The sequence below is a fragment of the Terrapene carolina genome, unplaced genomic scaffold (genome assembly GCF_002925995.2).
Source record: "Terrapene carolina triunguis isolate 2854851 unplaced genomic scaffold, T_m_triunguis-2.0 Scaffold139, whole genome shotgun sequence".
Lineage (NCBI taxonomy): Eukaryota > Metazoa > Chordata > Testudines > Emydidae > Terrapene > Terrapene triunguis.
This window is the reverse complement of record NW_020664490.1, coordinates 13,998,760-14,005,249: the sequence shown is the minus strand read 5'-3', so window position 1 is coordinate 14,005,249 and position 6,490 is coordinate 13,998,760. Positions and strand designations below refer to the sequence as shown.

The 6,490-nt window shown below is 45.2% G+C and overlaps 1 long non-coding RNA gene across 1 annotated transcript in view; it reads right to left on the bottom strand.

The window, feature by feature from the left end:
• Positions 1-3,673: 3,673 nt before the first annotated feature.
• The window catches only part of LOC112119337, a 31,469-nt gene continuing 28,652 nt past the window's right edge, over positions 3,674-6,490 (bottom strand). The window contains exon 4 of the long non-coding RNA XR_002909109.1: positions 3,674-4,607. This is a non-coding gene — a long non-coding RNA (uncharacterized LOC112119337). The remainder of the gene's footprint in view (positions 4,608-6,490) is intronic.

Sequence of the window (6,490 nt, the reverse complement as noted above, 5' to 3'; positions counted from 1 at the left end):
CTGGCCCCAGCCTCAGCATGTATTTTGTGGAGAAGCTTGAGCTAATAAAAGCATGAAGCTATAAAAGCTGCAAAGACACTTGGAAAGTAAACAAAGCAAAGATAAATACAGGCCAATTGAATATTTCATGGGGGGGGGAAATCAGTTATTTAAAGGAAAGCAAGTTCGTACTCAACTTATTTCTGTTTCTGGAAACAAAACGAAGGCTTCTTACTTAGCATCTCATAGAATTGCAAAATATACTGGCCCTCATGCAACCCGAGAACAGGTGGTGCTACTGGCTGCTATTTGAAGGAAAATGCCTAGAGATTTTGACCCAAATAAACTCAAGCGTTTGAAAAACTTGTTCTCTCAAATTCTCTTCTGTGTTGTTTTATTCAGCACAGGCAAAGAGAAGGGCTGTTAGGGAACTGGTTACAGCTTCTTGAATCTCTGGCCACAGTCATGGTGGCATTTAGAGCAGCCTGGGGGCTGTTCTAAACCCTGCTAGCTGAAAGCAGCCCCAAGATGCTGTCTGCCAGCTGGAGATAGCTGGGGCACAGTGCACTTTTTGCCATGCTCCTCGACGAGGGATAAGTGCGTTGGAGCAGGCTCTACTGGCTCTATGCCTGCTAGGGACTCCCCCATGGTAGTGAAATCCCAAGCTGGTGAGTTGCAGCCAGTTTCCACTCCCTGTGCATTGCTTGAGCAGAGTGAGTCAGAGACGCATGATATACAGGCCATGACTGTTGTGTATATTTATAATACTGGGTGAGTTCCAATACAGCTTTCAGGTCAATAGGGTGTATTTGTGATGGGTGGGTGGTGGGACTGAAAAAATTGGGAAGCACCACTCTAAAGGAAGACTAACAGTCCAGGGAATTGCCCTGAGGGCATCCCATTGTCAGAGATGATTATCAGAAGAAGCAGAGATAAAGAAACCGATGCTGCAGAATTGACTGCCATCTACTGTTGCCTTAAGGCAGCCATGGGAATGGTTAAAGCAGGGAATAGCCTGTGTCTTTCACCCAGATATTGCAGAGGGCACATAAAACTGAGGTCCTGAACTCCTGAGGTCATTAAAGAGCCCATGACATGTTTTATCATGGTCAAGGTGATAGTCTGAGTGTCCTAAGAAAATTCTGATCTGGGTAATTACATTCTGCCTGCCTACAATCGCCCCGCAGTGTCTTCTTACCACAGATAGTATTCTTCAGTACACAGAGCTTCTGTGTGCTGTTAAACAGCTGGTGTGTTGTGCTCCAGAGACAGGCGCAGTTGAGTGGCGAGTGAACCTTTTGGGATGAAAAGCACTATATTAATGTGGCTGCGCTGAGAAAGACTAACCGGAATATGCCCAGCTTGCACTTTTGCATTGTTGTGCCTATGACCATCCACGCACACAAGCTGTGTGCTGATAGCATTCCATTATTAATGGTCTTTAGAGGAAATAAACTGCAATCATTACTTGAGTTTTGAAAGCTGTTCAACATATTTTCCACATTGCCAGAAAAAACACATGGCCCAAAACTTATAAGCCTAATAATCACTTAGACCCCAACAGCAACTGATAGAGGCTTATCTTTTCAGACTTGTCTACATTGCTTACTAAATGATAATCTTAATTGCAGCCCTAATTATGTTTCTGCTCAGAATATTCATAGATAGCCTATACTGTTGATCTGTTTAGTCTAGTCTTCCAGGTGGCAACAGATTTTAAAATGAGTTTTTAACAAGCTATGACTATTACATTTCTAATAATAGGAGATTGTGATCACAGAACTGGCTGTTAAGTGACATGTGGTACAACCCAGTGACCACGGTGGTTGTGAGTGCAAGCGCTAGCGCTACTCATTTAAAAAAAAAGTCAGGTTAATCCTGTAAACAGTGTTAGGTTTTGTTGTCTGGTTTAACTCTTTTCATACTGAATCCCAAGGATTTTTGTTTTGCTTGTTTTTTGTCCTGAAGTAATCTCTGAGGTTCCAATGCTTTCAGTTCTACTCTTATGTAATCTGATTTAACCTTTGTGAACACCTTGCCAGTCATTTGAAGGAACCACACAACACCCTTGGAAACCAGATCCATTTCCACTCTCAAAACTCTTCTCTCTCAAGCCGATTTGGGGCAGACTCTGCCATCATGGTTCTAGCCCCCATGCGCCAAAGGTTTCCTAGAAACATGTGTCTCCTCCCCAGCCTGAGGCCCCTGCGCTCTCCCTGCCACACACTACCTGTGGTGGGAGGGGCTCTGTCCTCCCTCTGCACCGGCTTCCCCGCCCCATGGCACATTTGGTTGCTCTCCCGGCATGCTTGGCCCCTGTCCCCGGAAGCCAAGCCCAGGCGGATAGCGGGATGCAGCCGCTCCTGGTCGCTGCTCTGTGCAGCGTAGTCAGATGCTTGGGAGAGAGTCTGGCTGGGGAGGGGCGGCAGTGGCAGCCCGCTTCCTGCCCGGGCTTGGCTCCTGGGGGCAGGGGCTGAGCATGCCGGAGTGGCAGGGGGGGCTCTGGCTCACTCGTTTGCTGTCCCTGGAAGCCAACCTTGGGCGGGAGGCAGCCTGCCACCACCACAGCTGGGCACCCTTTCAGGCAGCTGCTGCACTGCACTGGGCAGTGTCCCAGCAGCTGGAAGAGGCTCTGACCCCGCCCCTTCTGCTCCCCTCCCGGGCTGACTGCTGAGTGGGGGGCACTTGATTCTGCATGCCTTTCCCTCATTCCCCCGACATGTCGCCTCTGGTTATTAACCAGTGGAATAAACTACCAAGGGATGTGGTAGATTCTCCATGTCTTGACATCTTCAAATGAAGCCTGGGTGCCTTTCTGGGAGATATGCTTTAGTCAAACACAATTTATTATGCTCAAGGCAAGGGGAACTAGGTGAAATTCTATGGCCTGAGTTATTAAGGAGGTCAGTCTAGATCAGTTGTTCTCAACCAGGGATATGCATACCCCTGAGGGTACGCAGAGGGCTTCCAGGGGATACATCAACTCATGTAGATATTTGCCTGTTTTACAACAGGATACGTAAAAAGCACCAGCAAAGTCAAAGTACAAACTAAAATTTCATACAGACAATGACTTGTTTATACTGCTCTATATACTATACACTGAAATGTAAGTACAATATTTATATTTCAATTCATTTATTTTATAATTATATGATAAAATGAGAAAGTAAGCCATTTTTCAGTAATAATGTGCTATGATATTTTGTATTTTTATGTCTGATTTTGTAAGCAAGTAGTTTTTAAATTAGGTGAAACTTGGGGATATGCAAGACAAATCAGATTCCTGAAAGGGGTAAAATAGTCAGGAAAGGTTGAGAGCCACTGGTCTAGATAATCTAATGGTCTCTTCTGGCCTTAAATGTAGGAAACTGTGAATTAGCCACTTAATCTGTCCCTTCTGTTTATACAACAGAGAACCAAATTAGATCAGTCTCCATTACACTGATATTTAGAGGGAATTTAGCCCCACACTGGCTACTGTATTTCTTGGGGGAGCTACTACTGTTTCACCTCCAGGAACAAAGAGCATCACAATTATAACATGACTATCTCTACTGTTTTTTATTCAAAGATACAAGGTGACACAACTCGTTCCTCTTCTGCTTGCCACCACAGAATGCCATGCAATCTAAGGAAATGGATAAAATCAGATTTTCTTGCAGAGTGGTAAGAACTAGTTTTGTCTACACTGTTTTGGTCTGAAGTATTTTAAAGCCAGTGTGACTGTGGACTAGTGGAAATGGTTCATCTAGCACTCCCTTTACTGTCTGATAGTGAACCTGTATGACCTTTCAAAACCTCCCAGAATCCGGTGGTTCAGCATGGTAGACACACCCAACTGTTTATGCTTAACCTAATTCTATCCAGCCCATTCAACTCCAAATGATCCTGGACCCATCTGCTTGAATCCATGTAGTTGAAACATCCCAGGATTTACCAAGAAACCTGGGCATTTTTCTGAGAAATGTTGTGATGTCCAGTTTATTCACAATTTATTGCTTGCAGAAGGTTTTTAATATAAGTTTGAGTGCAATCCTGAAAGCTTCATGTTGGAAGAACTCAGAGAGGCTTCTTCAGTGGCAGTTTTGCCAAAAATCAAGGGTGGGATTGAAGTGAATGGGAGTCAGGGGCCAACATACCTTTGTGAATCCTGCCTTAAGGAACAAACGCTTAGTTGGTGTAGCTCTATTGAAATTGCTGAGGCATTTATCATCTTCAGCTGTAGTAAACTGTCCTCGCTCCCAGGAGCCCGGTTGAAATCTCAGGGGCAGATCCTCTGTTGGGAGAGCTATGACAATTTACCCCCGCTCAGGATCTACCCCAGTGACTTCAGTGGAAAACGATGCTGATCTAGACCAGGGTTTGGCCCCAGGGTCTTCAAAATTGGGCCCCTTTAACAAAAGGCAATGGGGGGAAAATGGGGGGAAATAAGTGTACTATTTTAAAGGTATCATTCACTGTGCTTTCTGATTTTGCTACCGTTCATTTTTCTTCCGGCGTTCGGCATCTTCCTCATTAGCATTTTAGGTGCAAGTCCGACAGACAACGACTATTCTTGGTTTTGCTGACACATTTCGCTGTAGTAAAATGACAGTCACAGCTGTGACTCATGATGAGAAAATGACCTAAAAATAAAATTAAGGTTGTGTCAAAAAAGCCACAGGAGTTATAAAAGAGGGCGAGATTGATAGCAGGACTGGGAACAGGTCTAGGCTTGGTAAAGCAAATGATAGTTGCAACAAAAGGTTCCATCTTCCACCCAAGTATAGAATAAGATTTCCGAGAAATGGATCCTCTGTCACAGGGTGAGGCTGCTAGCTGTCTCCAACAGTATGTCTACACTGCAATTAAACACCTACAGTTGGCCTGCGTCAGCTGACTCGGGCTCACATGGCTCTGGCTAAGGAGTTGTTTAATTGCCGTGTAGACATTCGGGCTTGGAGAGCTCTAGGACCCCTCCTCCCTCGTGGGGTCCCAGGGCTCAGGCTGCCATTTACATGGCAGTTAAATAGCCTCTTAGCCCGAGCCCGACATGGGTGAGCCATGGGTTTTTAATTGCAGTGTAGACATACCTTATAGGGCCTGATGTTTAAAGTTTCAGGATATGCCGATGGGCAGCAACAAAACAAACTACACATAATAAGTCATGAAGCCAATGGAGTGAAACTATTTGCCCAGCTTTATATAATTTTTCATAAGTTAGCCACACTTTATACTAAGGGTATATTTATAAAAAGGAGTTGGAACACAGCAGGAGCCTGGGTTTTTTTGTAGATTTGTTCCTCCCCTCAGTCCATGGACTGCAGCCCAGCAGGTGAATTCTGCCTGAGATATAAGAAACTCTGCTATTACAGCCTTTTCTAGTTGCTAGCCATATAGGGCCAAAGTATAGCCTGTTAGCGCAGTAGCTCAGAGGCACAAGGGGGTACAAGCAGCTCCCCTGTGCTAGCCATTTGCAAGTGCGGGAATGAAAACAGGTTCTGCAGAGCAGCTACATCCTCATTGATGAAGATGGGCTGATGAAGGCAGAATGGGAGGGGAATGGACAGCGTCTTGGACATATGTGCCTTACACTATGCCAGGTATAGCCAGCTCCATTTACTCTCTCCCCAGAGAAGCAGGGAACTTGGAAGAGAGACTGTAACTCTCTCAGAGAGTCTCTCCCTTCAGGACTGCTCCAAGGGCACCACAATGCACTGCCCCTAACTCAGGCCAGCTCATCTAGCATCATAAACTAGTCACGGGCTGTATCATGAGAGAGTGGTTAGATGTACAGTAGCTGCCATTTTGAGCAGAGCTTTGACCCCTGTGCAATTTGTGAAAATGAATGTGTGTAACATCTCAGGTGCTGCAGTGGATCGCTCCTGTGGATTTAACTGACCCAGAGCTCCTCTTTTACTCAACAGCAGAGGTTTGAGTAAGGATCAGGCCCAATGGATGGAGGGTGTCATTTAGTTTAGATTGGTTCTTATTGTGAGAAACAGCAGCTAAGCAGCTAGTGTGAAAGTAAAGTCTGATGCTTTGTAAAGGAAGTGAATAGCCGGCGTTACATAACGTTTTTCAGCAGCATGGGAACGCCTCTTCTGATGCTACCTTCCCTGCTTACTGTGTAGTCTATTACATAACTGCTCTTTTGGATGGAACACTGCTGAGTAGCAGTATTCTACAGCAGAATAGTTACAGCTTCGCTAGGACATTATTAAAAATTATCCCCTCAGTCTATTTGCACTTCACCTGCAAAGGGTCCAGTCACTCAGGCTTCATGGGAGCACTGTGGGTTGCAGTCTGCAGGCGCAGAATTGCAAGGACAGTGTTTTGGCTGGGTGTAAAAGTTCAGGCACCATTTTTACCCAGAAAAACACAAGCCGGGACCCTGCTGAAATTCTGGCCTCATATAAAACCTATTGTCGGTGTTTGGGTGCCCTTAATGGAAAGAAGTATGTTTTTAGCATACTTTACTCCACTCAGGGCTGGCTCTGGCTTTTTGGCCGCCCCAAGCAAAAAAAAA